The sequence below is a fragment of the Cryptomeria japonica genome, chromosome 5, assembly GCF_030272615.1.
Source record: "Cryptomeria japonica chromosome 5, Sugi_1.0, whole genome shotgun sequence".
Taxonomy (NCBI): domain Eukaryota; kingdom Viridiplantae; phylum Streptophyta; class Pinopsida; order Cupressales; family Cupressaceae; genus Cryptomeria; species Cryptomeria japonica.
In genome coordinates this window covers 15,377,171-15,400,762 of record NC_081409.1, presented here as the reverse complement: position 1 = coordinate 15,400,762, position 23,592 = coordinate 15,377,171, and the positions used below count along the sequence as shown (strand labels likewise).

The following is a 23,592-nucleotide window of genomic DNA, read 5'->3' as shown; positions in this document are numbered from 1 at the left end:
ATAACTCATACATAAATAAGTGTGTGTCCATCAATGACAATCACAAATTAAACATCATACCGACAATCTCCCCCTTTGGCATTGATGGCAACACTTAGGAAAATTTGGCATCTAAGTGTTTACAAAAAAAATGATGTCAGATGCCATAATTCAAAATTGCTCCCCCTAAGCATATACACTACTCCCTTTGCAAAAATTACAAGTATGTGCATGAAATTTTCAATGCTACTCCCCCTTTGCCAACAATGACAAAGTAATGCAAACACTCCCTCTTTCACAGAAATTTACTAAAGTTATATTGCATAACAGAGTATAAGTTCATGACAATATAGAGTAAAACTTCTCAAAAATAGATTTAAAGTTTGTCAGAAAATTCTTCATGTCTGAAGACCATGAATTGAGAAGTGAGGCAGCAATTTCACTCTCGGTCTTCATCTGGAAAGCTAATTCTTCCATGGCATCGATAGTGCTCATCTCCTGTGTGATAGTAATAGCCTCTAAGTTCAGAAAGCACTTCTGAAGAACTTGCAATTTTGGTAATAGAAGCAACTGGAGCTCCTGCAGATCTTGAGTCCGCTTGTAGATCTCTGATTCAATCTTTGCAATTTGATGCTGGTGAGTGTGAACAGTCTGCCCATACACTGTGAACGAATCATATGGTAGTTTGAAGTTGCCAATATACTTCTTTAACTCCGATTGGAGTTGACCTTTCTTTTTCAGAGCATCATCACAAAATAGGTGAGGTTGGCAGATTTTGCTCAAGAGTAGGTTACCTTCACCCATAGCTAAACTTATATCATCCTTCTGCTTAATCAGTTTTGCTCTGTCTTCATCCATTTGTTTTACTAATTAAACTTTCAGAGCTTTTTCATGCTTCTTCTCTGCAGAAACCTGGGCAGCATCTTCTAAAGATTGCACTTGATCATCCACTATTGTGCAAAGAAGTTTTAACTTGGCCAGCGAGGAGTCGGTACTGGGGAGGTTAGTATCAGGGATTAGATTGGAAAGAGTGTCAACAACAAATTGAATGACATCCTATTCTTTCTTTTTCCTCAGTTCTTCCAATCTAACCTGAGCTAGTTGAATGCTCCTTAGTAGCTCACTTTCATCAACCAATTGAGTAAGACAGGCAAGAGTCAAATCGGTGGGACCGGTGGGATCAACCTGCTTAGCTTGATCTCCGGTTGCCTTAGGAGTCTGTCCTCCTTCCTTTGCCTTGATCTCCTCGTCTTTTCTTCTCCTGTTCTTCTTTTTCTTGGGCTTCCTTGGCGGCCTTCTCTTTCTCCTCTTCCACTCTCTTTTTCTCTTCTTCCTTCTTCTTCTCTTCTTCCTTCTTCTTCTCCTCTTCCTTCTTCTTCTCTTCCTTCTTCTTCTCCTCTTCCTTCTTCCTTTCTTCTTCCTTCTTCTTCTCTTCTTCCTTCTCTTCTCTCTCTTTCTCCTGTCTTGCTTTCTCTGCTTGCTCTTTTTCCGACTTTTCCTTCTCCACTTTCTCTTTTACCTGTTTTTCTTTCTCTGCTTTTTCTTTTTCTAATTTCTCTTTTTCTTGTTTCTCTTTCTCCTGTTTCTCTTTTGCCACTTTCTCATCTTTTTCTTTCTCCACTGTCTCCTCTTCAGCTTTCTCCTTCTCTGGAGTGGTGTCCTCAACATCGAGTGCATCAACATCAATGGGGTCATTTTGTTCTGCTATTCTTTCACCCTGACTATCGAAGATTTCATCCGGTTTGGCTATGGATAGGTCAGGCTCTTGCTCAGCCTGTCGATTAGCTTTGGATACTTTCTACATTTTGACAGTTGCTTTAACCTGCAGATGGGTGTCTTTTTCCACTTCAGAGCTTTTGCCTCCAAGTAGCTGAAGTCTTCTTTTTCGCATGAAAAAGATGCCTTTGTACCGATTAAGAATCTCAAACAATTTTGAATAAGAGGCATCAGGAAAATATTGGGCAAAAATTTCTTCCCTAATTTCTTGCTCCTTTTCAATGACAATGCACCATTTATTATCCAAATAATTATATAAAGAATTAGGAACAACAGATTTAATGTCAATCGGAGATCGATCATTATCACACAAATATTTAATGACCTCTAGCTCTACTTCTTCCTTTTCACTATCGCTAAGATCATCAAAATAATATTTTAGATCGTCAAGTACTTTCCTTTTAACATTCTTCATAATTCTTTGAAAATGTGTCATAGGCTAGTAAGAAGCAACATGTATATTTACCGGTGCAGAGGTTGTTGGTACATTACCGGTTGTCTTCGTCTTCTTACTTGATTGTCTTGTTTTCTTCATTTCTATCTCCAGTTCAGTGTCTACTGAATCCAGTGTGTTATTCCTCGTTTTTCTCTTCCTTTCAAATACCTTTGGCGGAATGGCCTCCGGTTTCTTTTTGGCTGGTGACCTCTTGGTCACTTTAGGACTGGCAGCACATGTAACCGGTGCCGATGCCGATGGCACTTCTTTCCTCTTCTTCTGCTTCGGTACTTCAACATATTTGATCCTCTCGGAGTAAGTACCAGTCCTCTTCTTCTTTGGATCCAGTGGTGAAGCAAGTAGGGTAGAGGCATACCCTGTGAGTATATCATTTACCACTTCATAGCCCATAGGCTCAACTAAATCTTCTCTAGGCTCAACCGCTTGCATTATGCAATGATCTATTTTGATTGTGAAATAGATATCATCTTCGTACTTTTTAACCAGATGACCTGATATTCTCATTCTCTGGTTCATCTTTAGTCTGAACTCATCAAAATAGCTGTTCAGAGTCTCCGGATACGCAAATCCCACTACTTGCAGACTCTCCTTTATTTGTCTGGAAACCGGTAGGTTACTCGACCATTGAACATCACCAACTCCTTGAAAATAGAAAAACAAACCGACAAGTGGTTGACCGAACTTAAACCTCAGTGTTTTGTCCTCTTTGATGGACTTCAGGTTCTCCATGAGTTGTTTTTGCATGCAGGTACATAAGTCATATTCTGCATTTTCCTTGATCATCCTATAAGCGGCATGCACTGCAGCTGTAGGAACAAAATTCATTCTACTAGCATAGAATACTCTATACCCAATCACCATGCACGCATACTTCACCAAGTCATCTTTTATGGTGTTTACAGTCCTTGCCCGCTGGTCGCTCACAGAACCGGTGAGCTCTGTCACTTTGGTTTTGGTGATCTTACGAAGAACGAGGACTTCTCCAACATTGCAGAAACCGGTCAAGGCATGGATTACCTCCAGTGTAATATCATGGGTTCAGTCAAGGTACATCTTGTCACCATGAACCCTACTTAGAATAATCCTAATGTGTTCTTTTGTAAATTCCTCGAGAAAAATACTACATTGTGAAATTTCTTCTTCTCGATCACGTTGTACTTAGGTTTAATCTTCTTATCATCTCCACAGAACAAACTCAATTGGGAGTGAATCACTAGATTCCCTAGGTCTTCTAGTTTGCAATCAATGTATCCTGAAACATCCCCTTCGACAATGACTCCGGCGGGAATTTGAGATAGGGCATAATATTTCACCTTCTTCCTAAGAAACTCAAATGATTCCTCAGGTTCGGTAGAACTAGAAGGGATTTTAGATGTAGAAGCCATATCTAGATAATTCCAAATGACAAGAATGTTTCAACGAGAAATACCTTCACACTCCGAACTAGGGTTTGCCGATGTCAAGCACAACACACTTCTCCAAGAGCTTACTTTACCGATCTGACTTCCACACTGATAGCTTGAAATGGCTGCAAAATCTTGTGCAAGATTTCTTTCTGAATTCTTTCGAATGCAAGATAAATCGCTCTTGTTGCTCTACTCAAGCTAGAAAAAAAAAACTCTTCTATGAAAATAGGTAAGTAAAAATGACGACGAAAGTCAATTTTAAACAAGCTCCTACCTACCATAATAAATGCATCACCGTTAGGGCACAAACCCTAACTTCACCTTTTACCACTTCGTTTCTTCTGTCGGTCGATAGGTAACCAATACCAATAAAGGCACTTTACTGATATACTCCAGGTGTTCGAAACATTGTTACCAATATGTTCTCCCTAAGCTTTTTGAAGCTTAGATTGCCGATTCAAGGGTCTCCACACTGGGTGCGGAAACTGGTACATCTTGTGGCTTCTCTTCAGATTTCTTTTTCCAAGTTTTATTCATATCCGCCTGAACGGTTTCAACATCGACCTTCCCTTCTAGGTCAACCGGTATGTCTCCCGATGGATTCTTTCTCAATCTGCATGCTCTGGCAATGTGTTTGTTGTGACCATTTCACACATCGCCCCATTGCAAATGGGGACCCCTGCTTTTTGCTTTTTGGGGTTTGTTTTCTAGGTCTTTTAGGGTTTTGTCTGTTAGCCTTTGCGTTTTGAGTGTCGCCAAGGGGATCACCTAGATAGCAAGTCCTGCTGGAGTGATGTCCTGATCCTGAAATTTGGCTAAGTCTAAATGTCCTGATCTTGAAATTTGGCTAAGTTGGAATGTCTTGATCCTGAAATTTGACTAAGTCTGGAAATTGAAAAACCTCCAAAAACTAGATTTTGCAATATAACTCCTGGAGGTCTAAAACCACTCTCAAACATCCTGAAAGTATATATGGAATATAACTTAAAGTATAAAAACTTATACTTAAATGTTATATTCCATAAAATTATCCTGACAGAGAGTTCAAAAAGTCAAATTTCGCTCCTGACCCTCAGAGAGGGCCCAGGGCGAGATTTTGATTTCCTTCGTTTTACAATGAAAAGAGACCAAGTTTTCATCATGAAGGGGAAATGAATAACTTTCTCCACCCACCTGAAGAAGTTTTGACTTGAAATAATGAAGGACCTTGTTGAAAACAGAAAAATCGCTCCTGACCCTCAGAGAGGGCCCACAGTGAGAAATCTTATAAGGGTCATTGCTAGCCTTATTTGGTCGATTTAAGATGTCAAAAGAGTGGTGAAGGATAGAATGAGCATAATGAGGTATCTAGACTTGATCAAAGATGATAAATTGAAGGAGTTTTGCCCAGGAAAGGAAAAATCGCTACGGACCCTCAGAGAGGGCCCACAACGATTTTCTTTGTGTGCACATTTTTGGACCTTTCTTGGACATGAATTTTTATTCATAGCAAAGAACAAGATGATATCTCCCTTGGCAAAGTGATTTTTAGATGAAAAGTGAAGCATTTTGGTCCAGGTGTCAAATTTTGCTCCTAACCCTCAGAGAGGGCCCACAGCGAGATTTTCAAATATGCATTATTCTTGCAAGATCAAAGTGATTTTATGATTGGAAGGGATGAAGGAAAGCATGTTCTATCCGTTGAATATAATTTGGAGGATCAACACAAGAAGAAATCAGCCCAAAATCAAAAAATCGCTATGGACCCTCACTGAAGGCCCACAGCGAGAAATCGCTCCGGACCCTCAAAGAGGGCCCATAGCGAGAAACCTAAAATGGGAATTTTTCATCCAAGTTTGAGGGAGGCTAAGGCTAGGCATGGGTTAGAAACGATGTTTGAAAAGCCTTGAAGTGAAAAGAAATCGTTGAGAATCAATATTTTGAAGGCAATTACAAAAATCGCTACGGACCCTCAGAGAGGGCCCATAGCGATTTTCCAATTTTCTCTCCTTTGTTTGAAGAATTGAGACAAAAACTTGCTTGGACAGGAGGAGGACGTGATGTGTTATGTCTTGGAGGTGATTTGAAGATTAAAAGATGAAGGAATTTGCCTAGAACCAAAAAATCGCTACGAACCCTCACTGAAGGCCCACAGCGAGATTTTCAAAAAATGCATGTTTTCTTCAAAATGGTGCTAAGGCAAGGTTTGGACAAGGAGAAAAGACCTCCAAGAGCATGATGAATATTATTTTGCCTTTAAAACTTGATGATTTTGGTCAAAAAATGAAAAAACGCTACGGACCCTCAGTGAAGGCCCACAACGAAAAATCGCTACGGACCCTCAGAGAGGGCCCATAGCGATATTGTTGAACAACCTCATTTTACCTTGTAACACCTAAGCGAATTTGGTTGGAGTGGATTAAGGAAGGACATTGCCAAATGATGAACAAAGTTTTAATGAAAAATGATGGAAAATCAAGCTCAAAATCAAAAAATCGCTACGGACCCTCACTGAAGGCCCACAGTGAGAAACTTCAAAAACACACCTTTTTCCCAAAATTTGACAAAGCTAAGTTTGCAAGTCCATGAAAGGACCTAGTTGAAACATCTTGAAGAAGTTTTGGAGGTTGAAAAGTGCTAAACTTGAGCAAAAAATGAAAAATCGCTCCTGACCCTCAGTGAAGGTCCAGAGCGAAATTTGCATTTTCACCTATTTTTCCTCATAAAAAAATGTCAAATTTGAAGTGCAACACATTAACGGGATATCAATTTACCCTCCAGGAGATTTTCAAGTTGAAATGTGGAATATTCAAGGCTAAAAATCAAAAGTCGCTCCTGACCCTCAGAGAGGGTCCAGAGCGAAATCCTCATGAAATCTCATTAACCCTTGTTTTAAAAATTAATATTCTCCAAATTGCATTAGGCCGCTAAAATTGCTAATTTTGAGGCATGTGGAAAATTAAGATTAAATTGACATTAAATTTTGGCATTTAATAAATTGATTTTAGGCCTTAAAAAAATCGAACTTTTATTGTGAAGGCATTTAAAATTAATTTTTATTAAATTAAAATTAAATATAGAGCGCACAAGGCCTTATTTTCACTTATTTTGCCAAGTGGGCCCCCCTTTTTTTGGAAATTTATTTATTTTTAACCTCTTTTTTGCCAAGTCGGCCTAGAGGGAGCAAAGGGGTGAGCACTCTATATATTGGAGGTGTTTTTCCACAATTCAAATCATTCAATCATTGCCTTAGGATCGAATTTGGAGAGCTAATTGGAGGTGCGAAATCTGGTTTGCTTGGAGCGAATTTATTTCAAGTGTTGAAGACTAGAAGGAAGTGGAGTTGATTCTTTTGAAGGCTAAAGGAGGTGCAATTCATCCAAGGGAGAATTTTGATTTAAATTTTGCCTAGCAAAATCCTTTTTTTTTTTACATCATTTCTTAGAGTTTAATACTCAAGAGGAGGTATGGCAAAATCATCTTGACACCCTTGTTTAAGGTTTGATTTTTGGACATTTGTTTTGGAAAATCTAAGTATTGCATGGTTAATTAGGAAATGATAACTCAAGATTTATCATGAAGTTTCCTAATTAAAACCTTAAATCTTCCTTTCTACTCTATATTTCTACGCTTCAAGATATATTACTAATTGTGAAATGTTGTGTAGGTATCAAGATGGCGACTCCAAAGGCAGGAGTATCTACAAGTCTGTAGGCTCTCATCCAAGAAGATCCGGTCCAGGACAAAGATGATCTCCTCCAGTCCAGCATTGACGAGGACGGCCTTCTTCGGACTAACATCATCAAGGGCGACCTCTTCCAATCCAGCATTCCAAGGCGAAGTACATCATCATCCTGCCCATCAAAGACAAAAGAAGTTAGAGCAGGGGTTCGTTGAAGAAGCAGATAGTTCCAGAAGAGTTAATTAAAGCTAGCTTCTCAACAACATCAAATTGGCATCAACCAAGTGTCCGACGAGGTGGCATCCCAGTCATCACTTCTCTAGTTGGTCCACCTCAGCATGTCCAGATTCAATGTACCTAACTCATGGGAGGTGGCACAAACTTTGATGTACCTACCCCAACTATCCATTGGTCGAATTTTCCAGAGAAGACATGTGTCCTTAAAATGTAATTTTATCATTGGTCAAGCACTAAATGTTATGTAATGGCTGTAACAAACCCTAATTAGGGTTTTCATTGTAGAATCTTGGCCATTGATCTCAAATCGATCTTAGCCATCGAATTGTATTAAGGGCACTATATAAGCCCCGACTCTTCATTTGTAAAAGCAGCTAATATAGTTAGAAAGAGTTAAAGAGAAGTTAGTGAATAGAGAGTAGTTAGAAGGTGATTAGCTAGTTGATAGAATAGCAATTAGAGTAGAGTAGAGAGAGAAGGCAAAGATTGTTGCCAAGATGTTGTTGTAAAAGACTTGTAACTTCATTGAAGAAATGGTGAAATTTATGGGTCGATTCGACAATTTGCATGGTCTCTATACTTCTCATATTTGATTTCATGTTATTAGATGAGTGGAAGAAATGTGCTTGATTGATGGTGAAATTCGTATATCCATACTACTAGCAGTTTGTTGATTGCAGACTTGCCTTGTGTAGTCAACTGGAATCATTCAGCGTAAGCTTAACTTCAGTTGTCGCTTCTTCATTGATATGCATCAGCCTGATGGTGTCTATGCCTGTAGTGATGATTTGAACATCATAAAGCTTTCCTTCGAAGATCGCACTAACTTTGTGGAGATGGTCTTGGGATGTCAAAACAAGACTTAGTTAGAATTTCATCAAAGATCAATCGTTGCTCCTACATTCCTTAGTGTTAAGATTAGATCCTTTCCTCGCCCTCGTCTTTTTTCCTTTTTTTCAAATCTAAGGCAGTGAAATCCTGTGTTCCAGCAATATTCAAAGCAAATCAGACGTTCAGTCATCAAGTATAAGTCCCCTTGTGATTCCAGCAAATCACATCATACCACAAAGAGCTTATCCACACATAGAGATCCTACAACGAACAACCTTGAAGTCATCCCGATTGATCCTTTTCGCGATATCTTCAGCATTCGGAGACTTTACTCAAGAGAGGATAAGGTACCCTTTAGGTATTTTATTCTGTGTTTGGTCGTGTACAAAAAACACGTCAACAGTGTCCCAGTTTGTTGCAATGATAGCATACCATACCAGGTGTTCTCCATGGTCCAGTGTTCACATTTCCATTCTTCCTCCTGCATGTTGCAGCAATGTGACCGCTACCACGACAAATCAAACAGGTTGCTCTCCAACTATTTGCCGCTCCATAATCATTTGACCAATGGTCATAGGTTCTGTACCGGTTTGGGTTCTGGTTCATAGGAGGTTCCGAGACAGCTCCTTTAGATCTTGGTGCATAACTTCCAGAGTTGTTCATAACCAACCTGCACTCAAAAGCTCTATGCCCAAACTTGTTGCATGCATAACAGTGACCATTAAATCTACCAGTTCTAGCCACATTGTTTTGTATGTAAGGAAAATTATTGTAAGCCTTGCTCCTACATACATTGGCAGTATGTCCTTCCTTATGATAGTTGAAGCATACAGGTTTAAACTTTGGCTTACCTTTGCTCCAGTTGATCTTAGGTGCCGATTGCTCCTTTGGTGCACCACTCTTGGTTCCAGAGGTTTCACCTTCCTCATATGCAGAGAAACCAAGTCCAGGGGTAACTTTTGATGGCTTCATTGTTTCCAGCTTTTGGTCCAACTTCGCAACACTCCGATTGAACTTTGCAAGTATTTCCTTTGTCTCAGCAAGTTCCTTGGAAAGAGCATCATTGGTCTTCATCAAGGTTTCATTCTGAGAAATGGCTACATTGAGGTCTGCTTGCATTTCTTCTTTCTCTTCCTTACCCTCTTGCAGATATGCGGTAATGGTACCAATCTCTTGTTTCATCTTAGAGATCTCGTGCTCCTTGTCCTTCACTAGACCTTCAGCGTTTCTTATGTTTTCTAGTTCCTGACTCATCCTAATAGTCAGTCCTTCCAACTCCCTCCTTAGGTTAGTTTTGGATTCATTTAGTTTCTCCACTTCTCCGACTAGGGCATCCATGCCTGCTTCATCAGAAGAGTTGTTTTCAGTAATTTCCATCAATTGCTCAGCAAGCTCTCTTCTTTTGGCTAAAGAGGCTTTATAATTGATCTTGAGTTCATCATAGGCTCTGACTCAGTCAGACGGTGAGTGAGTTCCCTCATGCTGTATTCCCCCATATCTCCTTTCAAGTGGTTAGACTTACAGAAAGGTTGGCTCTGATACCAATTGATGAATACTTAGAGGGGGGGGTGAATTAGTATGCCTAACAATTTAACCAAACTCTTAAACAATTTTACTGCAGACTGGTGTAGTAGTTTAAACAACAAACCGGTTAAAACATAAACAAGCCAAATAGCAAATAGAGCATTCACCCACAGTAGCACAATCACCACAACACAAGATATTTTGACGTGGAAACCCAAATGGGAAAAACCACCGTGAGTAAAACTCACAAGTCAACTATCTGTAGAATAGTAACCAGACCGGTTAAGGTCAGACCAGTTAAGGCCTTACAATGTTCTTCACCATAACAGATCCTGTTAGGAATCCAGATCTCTGTTAGGAGATAAGTCCTGTTAAAGGATTTCAGATCCACAACTGTGAACCACCTTGTTAAAAAAATTTACAATAGGCTTGGTTGGGCCTACCCGGTTAAGGGTTTCAGACTTGTCGAAGAGATTAGTAATCAACAAGTAAATGATTTAGAAAGTAGCACAGAAAGCTTGATTAGATCCTTGATAGTTCTCTGTTAATGCATTGCAGCCTTACTTCAGTCTTCTATCCTTTGCACTCACAATCTCTGTAGTGAGATACCTATTTCGCACAGACCTAATCTACTCTCCAACACTCACACATCAACTCTTACAAAACCCTAAACATGATGTCCTCATATAGGAATCTGATTTCATGTCGGTCCAATAAGATTAGACTACAATTTCCTAGGTACAGTGCATCAAGACACATTTGGTAACACGACACAGAAACACCGCCAAAGTGTCAGTGGATGATAACTCATCACACTTTACAATTATATCGGTTTAACACAGTATAACGATTACAGGTTAACGAATAAAGATTAGAAAACTGGAACATAATGTTCCGATCAAAAAGATTAACTGCCGCTAGGGGTCCTCGTTCCGCTTGAGGTCTTCATACCGCTTGAGGTCTTTATACCGCTACGACCGATAAGCTTCTTCTGCAAAACACCGATAGTCTTCTACAAACAAAGACTATACATACAATGGCATATAATACTGGTGTGAACAACACAACACATATTACCGTTTGAGAATAACTCATACATAAAATAAGTGTGTGTCCATCAATGACAATCACAACTTAAACATCATACCAACAGTCTCCTTTTGAGTTTCAAAGTAATAAAGCTTTAGAAGGTATAGGCAATGCTCTAGGGAAATGTGTAGAAGTGGACCACCAAGCTTTAAATTTATCCCATCATTTTTTCTCAAGTAGAGATAAGCCAAGATATAAAATTTTTGCTTCCAAGCAAAGTCTTGTGTACTCTCAAAATAAGAGGCTTTTTTCAAGATCTTGACCATGAAGATATCCCTTTTTGATGCTACTCCTACCATAAGATAGGGCATGTGGCAAATCACTACTTAGAGATCCTAAAGTATCATTTTTTAACAAACGGTCGAGAACAAAAAAGAATTTTTCCTTCATCCAAACCGTCTATGGTTTTTTTTACAAAAATAAGTTTCCTACATCTTGGATAAACTTTAAGGATCGAATGGAAGAGCAAGGTAAAGCTAAAATTTAAGAGTTTCAAATAAGGAAGGAGAGGAATGTTCAATCAAAATGCAAAGATTTTTATTTTGTGAAGAAATTTGTTTTATTGGAGAAAGAAAAAGACAATACGATTATCTCTCCAAATAAGGAGAAAGAAGAAAGGGGTATTCCAAGCTTCTCTTTGATTTGCAGGCCTTGTATGATTTAGAATTGGAAAAGGATAGAGAACTAGCCCACGAAATAGAACCATGCATTTTGCATGCAAAGGAAATTTTACATGATTCTATAATGGAGACTCCAACAGCATGCAATCAAGGAGATATTGAGCAATTGGTTGTTTAGCCAATATCAATTAGCCAATCAAAGAGGGGAAAAAGGCTAAAAAATTGGAGAAAAAAAGGCCTCAAAGAGAGGACAAGCTAGACATTAACGAAGGCACTCTCAAATGATGGTTTGAGGTATGCTAACAAGGGCAAGAGACAAATGCCCTTAGAGTGGAAAAAGAAGGGTTTTCCTTGGAATGGGAGGGGTTTAAAAGCCCCAAGCAAAAAACTAGAGGTAAAACATCAACTTGCTCTTCTCTCCTCATTTAGCTTTTATTCAAGAAACCAAAATGTTAAAATAATTCTTCTTGCTCATGCTCTTGGGCTTCTAGAAATCTTCACAAGGGCTAGTAGTGGATGTTAGGATTAAGGTTCCATCTACCTTGTGAATCCTATGTCATATTGCATAGTTCCAACATCCTCAAAAAGTGTCCTAAGGCACTTAGGGTGTATTGGGCAAATATTTTGTAATATTTATTCCCACTATTGTTTGTAAGACATTCGTAAGGGGTAATAGGTTCCACTAGCAGCAGTAGAGGTGGGTTGTGGACACAATAATTTAATATTATTTTCCCCACATGTGGAAAACATGTATGGAATAATTAATGACATGGGAAGAGGACAAATGAGTGACCTTTAGGCTTCTTGATGCAGCCATAACCGGTAAAAACCCTCAAAAGAGTCTATTACAAATGTAATTGGTAAAATTTTATGTATTTACTAATGATCAAAGCGATCACTAAATAGAGATACAAGACACGATGTTTCTAAAAGAAACAATCGTCAGAATTAGAAAAAAACTAATTATACAAGATTTACAATATATTGACCATTAAACAAAAAAGAAACAAATATATAGAAGATATTATTCTAATACCCTCCCTTAATGGTCAATCTATCTATTACACCAAGCAGCCCCCTAAACTTAACAAACTTATCAGGAAGTAGGGACTTGGTGAGGATATTTGCAGTCTGGTCCTCTATAGGAACTTACTGCAAGTCCACGGATCCATCCTCAACCAGCTTGCAGATGAAGTGACAATGAAGCTCAACATGCTTGGTTCTCTCATGGAAGATTGGATTCTTTGTGAGTTTCAACACCCCTTGATTGTCACAGTAGAGGGGTGTAGGACCGGCCGAAGACAGTTGGATGTCTGAAAGCATCCGTTGAAGCCAAACTACCTCACAAGCTGCTTTGACAGTTCCTCGATATTCAGCTTCAGTCGAGGAAAGAGCTACTGCCTGCTGCTTCTTACTGGTCCAAGTGATAGCACCTGTGCCCAAACTGAAGACATCTCCAGATGTAGACTTTTTGTCATCAACAGAGCCCGCCCAATCCGACTCTGTGAAACCAATGAGTCTGGGATCTTTGGTCTGTCCATAAAGGATACCAAAGTCGGAAGTGCCCTTGACATAGCGTAGGATTCGCCTCGCTGCAGCCCAGTGTTCTGATGTAGGGGCTGTCATGAATCGGGATATGTAGCTCACTGCATAGCTCAGATCAGGTCTAGTGGAGGTGAGATAGATTAAACTGCCTACTAGTTGTCTAAAGTCAGATTCATTATCAATTGGAGAACAGGATTTGGCCGACAACTTCAAGCCTCTCTCCATAGGTGTAGATGCAAGTTTACAATCCTGCATTCTGAACTTGTCTAGCAAAGCCCTGGCATATTTGGACTGAGAAATAAAGATGCCATGAGACTGTTGCCAAACCTCAACACCTAGGCAGTAGTGCAAAAGCCCAAGGTCAGTCATGTCAAAAGACTGGCATATATTCTGTTTGATTCCCTGAACCAAAGATGCTGAGCTGCCAATGATGATTAGATCATCAACATAAATAACCAAAATGATGATATCACTGCCAATAGTCTTGACATACAAATTTGAGTCAAAAGGACTCCTCTGGAAACCTTGATCTGTGAGGTACCTATCAATTTTTATGTACCATGCCCGAGGAGCCTGTATCAGGCCATAGAGTGCTTTCACCAGTTTGAGAACCTGGTGTTCTTTGTTGGCAACCTTGAATCCAGGAGGTTGTGTCATGTAGACCTCTTCCTATAACTCACCATTCAGGAAGGCACTCTTGATGTCCATCTGATGGACCTTCCAACCATACTGAGCTACCATGACTAGGACTAATCTGATGGTGCTCATCTTTGCAGTCGGAGCAAAGGTTTCCTCATAATCAATACATGGACGCTGAGAAAAGCCTTTGGCAACAAGACGAACCTTGTACTTATCTACAGTACCATCAACCTTGTACTTAACTTTATAGACCCATTTGCACCCAATGGGTTTCTTGCCTGGAGGAAGATTTGACAGAAACCAAGTGTTATTTTTCAGCAAGCTCTGGTGCTCAATTGCCATAGCTTGTTCCCACTCATGTATCCCTTTCGCCTCTATGTATGTTTGAGGTTCATACACACTATGACTGTTGGCCATGAGAGAAAAATTGACATAATCGGGCTGCTTGCTCTTTTTCTGAGCAGTTCTACCAACAATGAGCTAAGCATCATGAAGATCAGCAAGTGTCTTAGCCCACCATTTAGGCCGAAGAGTAGAAGTGCCAACATCAGATGCAGGAGGGGCAATAGGATCAGGTTCATCAAATAGAAGATCGGATGAAACTTGTGGAAAATCTGGTGGTGCAGCTGCCTGTCTAGGTGATCCTACACGAGAAGAAACTAGTGAAGGTGCAGGAGTTGGAACAGCTGGAACCCTCCCATCAAGTGGACCTAATGGAAGACGAACACCTAGGTCTGAAGCTTGCAAAGGCTGATCCTCTGAATCCACAACTGGAGGAGAGAGTTGAAATGGCGCTCGACCCTCATCAAAAACCACGTCCCGACTGAAGATGACACGATCTATCTCAACATCAACTAGGCGGTAGGCTTTGTGATTATCACTGTAGCCAGTGTGCATAGGTTTCTAACTCTTGGCATCCAGCTTGGTGCGTTTTGCATCAGGGATCCAAACAAAGGCAGTGGAGCCAAAAACCTTGAGGTGACTGATTTTGGGCTTGCAGCCTGACCAGGCCTCTTTCGGAGTCTTCTTCTTCATGGCCACAGTAGGAGACCGATTCAAAAGATAGACTACAGTATTAACTTCTTCAGCCCAAAATTTCTTCGAAACACTCTTGTGTTCAAGCATATAGACCGAGCCATTTCGGTAATCGTGCGGTTTCTCCGCTCAACGACACCGTTTTGTTGTGGGGTGTATGGTGTAGTGAGTTGCCGCTTGATGCCATGTTGTGCACAGAAATGGGAGAAAGCAGAAGAACAGAATTCTCCCCCATTATCAAACCGAAGAGTTACAATATGATTACCAGACTCTTTTTCTACTAATGCTTTAAATTTTTGAAACACAGCAAAAACCTCTGATTTCTAATGAAGAAAATACACCCACATTTTTCTACTAAAATCATCAACAAAAAGTAGAAAATACCTGGACCCAGTGATGGAAGGAGTAGCCATAGGTCCACAAATATCAGCATGGACCAACTGTAGTACCTTAGAGGCTCTCCAGGAGTCGCCATCCGAAAATGGAGTTCGATGCTTCTTCCCAACCTGACATGCTCCGCAATCTCCAAGGTTCTGGGTCTGGATTTCTGGCAATCCAACGACAAGATCTTCCCGAACAAGTTGAGAAAGATAGTGCACATTCAAGTGCCCATACCGCTGATGCCAAAGTGTACTAACAGAGGAGCGCTTGGCTGCCATGGCGAGCTCTGGAGAATCACCAGAATCAACTAGTCTGAATAGACCATGATCCTCAAGACCCACAGCAACAATTGTCTGAGTCTCCCAATCAATGATACAACACTGATGTGAACTGAAGGTCACGGCTAGCCGAGGAGAATGTCTCAGAATTTGACTGACTGAGAGAAGGTTGAGTTCCATTCCTAGAACATAGTACACATCGAGGAAAATTAATTTCCTCCTACCAGACTGAATCTGTACATTGCCCTTTCCGACAAAGGTGTACTCTTCCCCTCCTCCAAAGATAACTGAATCTGAGTACGGCTGAAAATCAGTGAACCAATCTCGGCGATGAGTGAAGTGGCGTGTGGCACCTAAATCTATATACCAGGCAGAGGATTTGACTTGGTCTGCAGGTCTTTTAGCCATGAAGGCGTAAAAGGAAAACTCGCTTTGCTCAGTGTGCTCTACTACATATGCTTTCGGTTGCGAACTACTTTGCTTAGCCTATGCAGCCAAGTGCTTAAGGCACTCAAGCTTCATGTGACCAAATTTATGGCAGTAATTGCACTGAACATTCTTCTTCGAGCCTTCTAATGACGGAGCAAAGTTCTTCTGCTGGTAAGGCTGGGAAGGTTGAGATTTGATTTTATCCTTCTGAAAGGATTTAGCTGCGAATGCTTGTTCTGAAGAGGATGAACTAGGACCACTGCCGAACTGCTGCTTCCACCGATCCTACTACAGAAGTTTAGCGCAGAGATCAGTGAACTTCAGATCAACACTAGTTGAGGTGATGTTGAGAAAATCGAAAAAATGCTCATAGGATTTTGGTAAGCTCTTCAGAGTTATCACGACCATGTCCTCCTCCATTTTCCGGCTGATGGCTTCCAACTAGTCACGGATTTCCTTGATCCGATTGAGGTGATCCTGAAGAGATTTCCTCTCATCCATGACAATAGAAAAGAGCATATTCTTCAAAAAGAAGGCTCTACTCTTATAAGACGTTTCATGCAGCGTCTTGAGATGCTCCCATATCTTGGCAGCTGTGTTGTCGGAAGGTATCTGAGGAAGCTGATCGTCGGTCACTGAGAGCTTGATGAGCATGACTGCTTCACGATTTTGTTCATCAAACTTTGTCTGGTCAGGACCTACTGTAGAGGGACAGGTGGCCTTTCCAAGAACTAACTGATCAATAACACGATACTCAAAAATGGTGAGCATCCGTTGTTTCTATGTGTTATAATTTCTGCCATTGAATTTCTGACTGCCCTCGAGCAAAATATTCGTCAAAGATGCCATGGCTGAAAACTGAGGTCAAAGCTAGTTGACCGGATAATGGCACGAATATCGAGGCAGAAAAGCGTGTGAAATCACGTAAACACGATGCGTGCAAGAAAACAGAGGCAGAAGACTGGCACTGATTTTGAGGCAGATTTCAAAAAAATCTGACAGGTACCCAGAAAAGCTGATGAAATACCAAAAAAAAACCCGTCTCTGATTTTTGTTTTTTGAAAATCGCGGGTTGTAGAGAGCAGAATAGAGGGTTTGAAATAAACCCTAAACATACAAACGCGGGTTGCAGATGGATCAAAAAAAAATCCCGTTACAGGTTGCAGAGAAATGCCACGGAAATCACAGGTCGCGAAAACCACGACACGTTTAGGCTGCAAACACCACACAGATGCGAGAGAAGATCACGAGGAAATGGTGAAGGAAGTCACGCGAGCAAGAAGATCGCAAAAAATGTGATAAGCAAAACCGACCGTCAAAAAACAACGCGATTTGATGAAAAACAAATCGCACAGGAATCCCACTCGGAAGGCAAAACGCCACAGAAAATATACTATTGTCGTCTTACAGAACATGAACTTGTCGCGCGATCACCGAAAAAGAATGGGTTGTAGTGTGATAAAAACGAAAGGATCCCACACGAAAAATCACGAATTACAAATCCAACCCCAAACCACGCACCTTTACAGGCCAGAAATAAGACTGAAAACCCTCGACGGGTTTTGGAAAGACAAACTGAAATAATTTCCAAAAAATTCACTAACACGAAATTAGGGTGAAAATTTTTCGAAAAAATTTACCTGTGGGCTCTGATACCATATTACAAATGTAATTGGTAAAATTTTATGTATTTACTAATGATCAAAGCGATCATTAAAATAAAGATACAATACACGATGTTTCTAAAAGAACAATTGTCAGAATTAGAAAGAAACTAATTATACAAGATTTACAATATATTGACCATTAAACAAAAAAGAAACAAATATACTGATGATATTATTCTAATAGAGTCAACCAACTTATGCAGCAAGAGAGACACAACGAAAACAACAAGAAAACATAACAAGTTCACATAAATAGATCATATTAAAGCCTTAGAACTTCCGGCAATTATCCTATTATCATCAAAGAACATCTAGTAGTTAACCGGTTACATGCAGGCTTCAAGCCAGATACAATCCAACCGAGACTCTAAGAATCAACCGGATCACAATATTCGAATCTCCATCCTTACTCTAAGTTCTACTTCCTTTGCCCCTACAAATGATTACATAATATCATATTTATACCCACCGGAACATATCCGGGTCAGCCTCATAAGATTACATTCACCAATGCAAGAAAATGAAACGTGTAATTAGGTCAGCCCTAAGATTTTGAGAAATCTTTCCGGATAAAAACAACCAAGCGATGCGGTTCAGCAAGAAGGTCGGCGACACGCCAAAGAACATCGGACAAGACCCAAGATGGATCCATAGGCCAAGAATCGCGTCGGTAATGAAGGAAAACCAACCGGTAAGCACAAGAACTGTCCCGGAACCCATAAACAGTCAACCGGAAGCGATAACTGACCTGAAAAGAACCCAAATGAACTGAAAATATGGAATCAAGCACATGAAACCGTCTGGAAACCGAAAATAAGATCTGCCACGAAGAACAAGCAACTACCTGTACCAACCAGTAAGAACACAGAAAAACTGCACAAAGAACTAAACAAGAACAAAATTGAAAGGAAATATTTTTGGTTGATGCAAGATTGCTCATCGACCGAGGATGCTCTTGCATCCGACAACCCAGGTAGAAAAAGATGTTCCATGAGAGGCGGCTCATGAACATCTAAGAGGATTCGGAATGAAGATCTCATGATCATTTCTGATCCAAACATCTTTATCTGCTAATCTCTGCTTTAGCTCTTCTGGTGCCTCAACCGGCTTCTCTAACCTCTGACTCCCTTTGTTTCTCTTTCTTTGCTTCAGATTTGCACATTGTCTCTGTTTCTGCAACTCTGATTTGGTTCTGCCACAAGACTTCATAGGGTTTGTCACCATCAGCTCTTTGTCGACCGGTTCCATCTATCCGTCAGGTTCATCCGTCAACTCCTTCTGCAAACTCATGTCACCCTCCAGTTTAACCTCCGCAATTGGTTCTATTAGATCTTTCTTCAAAACCTCCGATATGACCTCTGCAACCGGTTCTTTCAAACCTTCTGGTATAACCTCTGCCACTGGTTTCTCAGTATTGCAACTTCTCTCAGGACTCAGATTCTTCACCTCCTCTTTCTCCTTCAAAGAAATCAATGTGAACTTATGTCCATCCTTTTCAATAGTAACTAGGTTTCTTCTACAGTCATAAATAGCTCCTCTATCATACTGCCAAGGTGTCCCCAACAAGACATGACAAACACTCATAGATACAACATCACATAAAACTTCATCTCTAAAAGGCCCAATGTTGAAATTCACCAAACACAGCTCCCTTATCTCTCTCTTCTAATCATCTTGTAACCAACTCACCTCATAAGGACAAGGATGCTTAAGCCTCTTCAACCCAAGCTTCACAACCATCTCCTCAGATACTAAATTATCAGTACTTCCACTATCTACAAGGACCTTGCAACACTTACCACCTGATTTGCATACAATCCAGAAAAGACTCTTCCTCTGAGTAGATTCGGTATCCTTTCTTCTGAACATAGGGGATTCTCCTTGCTTCGGTGCACAATCAGATCTAACACCATCTGGTTCTTCACTTGCCACACAACTTCTTGCCATTCCTTGCTTACATTCATATAATCTATGTCTGGTTTCTCCACACTTGAAACATTTGCCAAGAAATTCTCTACCGGTACTGCTGCTACCTTTCCTCGGTGTCTTTTGTTCCGGTTCTTTACTCCACTTAGGTTTTGATTCCTCTTCTTCAACCGGTTTCTTCATACTATCACTCATCTTAAATTTCTCCTTTCCCTTATTCGGTTCTCTTCTTCTCACCTTCTCCTCAACCTTCAAAGCATACTAGTAAGCTTCTTCGACTGTGGAAACTTTCAACATATTCATCTCATCTTGAATGTTAACAACATGTCCATTGATGTACCTCGCCACCTTTTCTCTATCCATCTCTCTATGTCCAGATCTGATCACCACCTTCTAGAATTCCTCAGTATATTCCTTCACAGTCATGTTTCTCTGTTTTAGGTTCTACAACTTCTTGAACAGTTCCAATTCATAGTCTCCTGGCATGAACTTGGCCTTCAATCTTGTAACCATCTATCTCCACCGAGTGATCTTCAATTCACCATTCTCTACTCTGTCTTTCTGCAATTCTTTCCACCACAAGGCAGCATGCCCTTTCAAATTGGTCTGTGCCAACCAGACTCTCTGCAGGTCCTTGACATCCTCAAACTCAAAGTAGTCCTCCAACTCTCTGATCCAATAGATCAGATCCTCCGGGTTCAGCGTTCCGGAAAAGTTGGAAACCTCAACTTTATGAACTTTACTCGCTTGTGCCACTGCTCTCAGGAATCTTTCCTCTCTTTCATCTTCTGGTCCTTCAGCTTCCTCAAGCTCTTCACCGGCTTCCTCATATTCATCTTCAGAATCAGGGTTTCTCCGCAAACCAACCAAAGCATTTCGGATTTCATTCCTTACTTCATTCTTGAAGTCTTCCATCATCAACTCTACCCTTCGGGGGTTTGTCCTCCTCGGAGGCATCTCTTCTTCCACTCCAGTGAACTGCCTCAACATGGCGATCTGACTACCGATTTCAATTGCCTCCCCTCATCGATCTATTGAACACACGCGCAGCCTGCCTCCAATCGGCGATCTATCCACCCCAAGGAATGCCTCAATGTTCGCAAACGATTCTTCCACCAACCAATCCATAACCAGCTCTGATACCACTTGATGCAGCCATAACCGGTAAAAACCCTCAAAAGAGTCAACCGACTTATGTAGCAAGAGAGACACAACAAAAGCAGCAAGAAAACATAACAAGTTCACATAAACAAATCATATTAAAGCCTTAGAAATTTTGGCAATCATCTGGCAATCATCAAAGAACATTCGATAGTTAACCAGTTACATGCAGGCTTCAAGCCAGATACAATCCAACCGGAACTCTAAGAATCAACCGGATCACAACATGCGAATCTCCACCCTTACTCTAAGTTCTACTTCCTCTGCCCCTACAAATGATTACATAATATCATATTTATACCCACCGGAACATATATGGGTCGGCCTCATAAGATTACATTCACCAATGCAGGAAAATGAAACGTGTAATTAGGTCAGTCCTAAGATTTAAAGAAATCTTTCAAGAAAATAACAACCAAGTGATGCGGTTCAGCAGGAAGGTCAGCCACACGCCAAAGAACATCGGACAAGACCCAAGATGGATCCACACGCCAAGAATTGCGTCGGTAATGAAGGAAAACCAACCGGTAGCACAAGAACTGTCCCGGAACCCAGAAACAGTCAACCGGAAGCGATAACTGACCGGAAAAGAACCCAAATGAACTGAAAATTTTGAATCAAGCACATGAAACCGTCTGGAAACCGAAAATAAGATCTGCCATGAAGAACAAGCAACTACCTGTACCAACCAGTAAGAACACAGAAAAACTGCACAAAGAACTAAACAAGAACAAAATTGAAAGGAAATATTTTTGGTTGATGCAAGATTGCTCATCGACCGGGGATGTTCTTGCATCACTTCTCCAAGTGGGGGCTTGGAAGAGACAACAAGTGTCTCTTGGTATTCGATCTTTTATTAAATTTAATATAATGTTTATCTTGCAAGTTTGGGCTCCCAAATTGGAGGAAAAGTATTGGAGCCAAAATCAATTTCTTTTTGACTTCCATGGAAGCAATCCAAGGGTTGGGGTCATTTGGAATGAAGAGCCTTCTTTGGATGCCTTGTTTGGTGGTTTGAGAGCTATTGTCATCCAATATAAACAACTCTTTGGATGTAGAACTAAAAGAGGGACAGCTGAATGTAGAGTTACTTTGCAAGAACAAGGACAAGTGAGAAGCATAAGGAGGTTGTTCACAGGTACACAGATGCTGCCATGTTAGAGGCAAAGAGGAAAATGGAAGTGAATGTGTTGTAATCACATTTATTGTTGATAATGCATACTTGACCTCTCTTCTTGATGGAACTTTTTCCTAAAAGGGTTTCTCCACATAAATCTTTTGTTATGTGATGTTCTTGTGTTGCTGATTTGTGCCTCTTTGCTGCAATCTTATGGTGATAAATTCTTTATTTATTGCTGTTATAAGTTCACATAAGATAGTGTTAATAAGTATGACATGAAGGTTGATTTTTAGCATCATTAAAAAGAAGAATCTAATCATGCAAAAGTGCTTACAGAGTTGAATCCAGAAATCAACTACAATCAATAACATGGATTGTGGAAATCTGATAAACCTAACTATAGGATCTAATCATGGTATTTCCATATTAAGGCAACTTAATTTCAGATTTGCATATTAGTTTCAGATTTTCATGTTGTAGGTGTCCAAGCCCTGTATCTCATCCTTTGATTGGTTTATTGGATAGAAATTGAATTTCACAACCTTTGGTATTGAGCTTGTATATTTTTCAATAGTGGATACCTCAAGTACTTCAAGAGGCTTAGAGATTCTATGCTATCCTAAACGGCTATCTGTAGATGTTCTTTCCTTTTCAGCTTAATAGATGGCCTGTACCTTTAATTCTTCATAGGAGCATTTTCAAGGGCTTTATATTAATAAATATATATTGCTAACAATGTAATAAGAAAGAAAAAAGTGTTCATGGAGATTTCTGGCTATATGTGACAATGTGATTGATATGAATGCTTTGGAGTTATTGCTCTAGTCACCTTTTATTTTCCTACTCTCCCATTTCTTTCTCTTCTAACCTTTTTCTTAGCTCTGTCTTTTATTGTGCTTCTATGTCTTTCCCTGTTGGTTATATGTAACAGTGTAGGGAAGTAGTGAATGCCTTGTGGAATTCAGAAATTGGGATCTATGAAAGCTTAAACTACAGAAAATTGAAGCTGGTCAGATCAAATGTTGGCACATTATGATCTGGTGCTCCTTGTCCTCTATTGCTGCCATATTATGCCCCGCCTCTTCTAGGGTACCTCCTTCTAGCTAATATGATGATGAATATTTAGCATCTTCTAGGGATGTCACTGGATATGGTCTGAAAGGTCCATACTCTTCAACTGGCCTCATTTGGATGTGTAGGCTATGCTCTCAGGATGATCGAGGTTGGATTTGTAATTAAAAAAAATTTCTGGTTTGAAGGGATAGGACAAGAAATTTGATCCTTATTTAACAAGTATAAAGAAAATATTCATAATCTACCATGTTTTGGCCAGGTTAAAAAATCAAGCTCATAAAGAATACTTAAAACATGGTCCCAGATTATCTTAACCTATAGTTGATTAAGAAATGATAACTCCAGCTAAAGTAATGGTACTGGTTTGGGTGTAAGGCTTTCATCATTTGACAGAACGGCATGTTGCTAAATTGAAAACTGACCCCACAAAAACATTAGACCAAACATGAATTATTGAGTTGCTTTGGGAAGTTCATTGGCTATTCTGGCAGGCTTGGGGAATTTGAAACTTGCTGACATTCTATATTCCCTATAGATAGATATCAATTTAGAAAATTCCATTCAGAATCGTAGGAGACATTGATAGATTATCAATTAGCTATCTTAGATGATGAGTGACACAACCTAAGCTTCATATAGAGAGCATCAAATTTCAAGTCCAGGGAAATATTAAATGAAAATTAGATGAGAAAAGTTGTCAAGGCATTTAATTGTGGCTAATCTCTTAGAGTTGGTTCTTATATGTTTATAGATGGCT

The 23,592-nt window shown here is 40.0% G+C and overlaps 1 protein-coding gene across 2 annotated transcripts in view; it reads right to left on the bottom strand.

The window, feature by feature from the left end:
- LOC131077994 (uncharacterized) overlaps positions 1-23,592 on the bottom strand; it is a 182,684-nt gene that overhangs the window by 106,276 nt on the left and 52,816 nt on the right. The window lies entirely within an intron of this gene.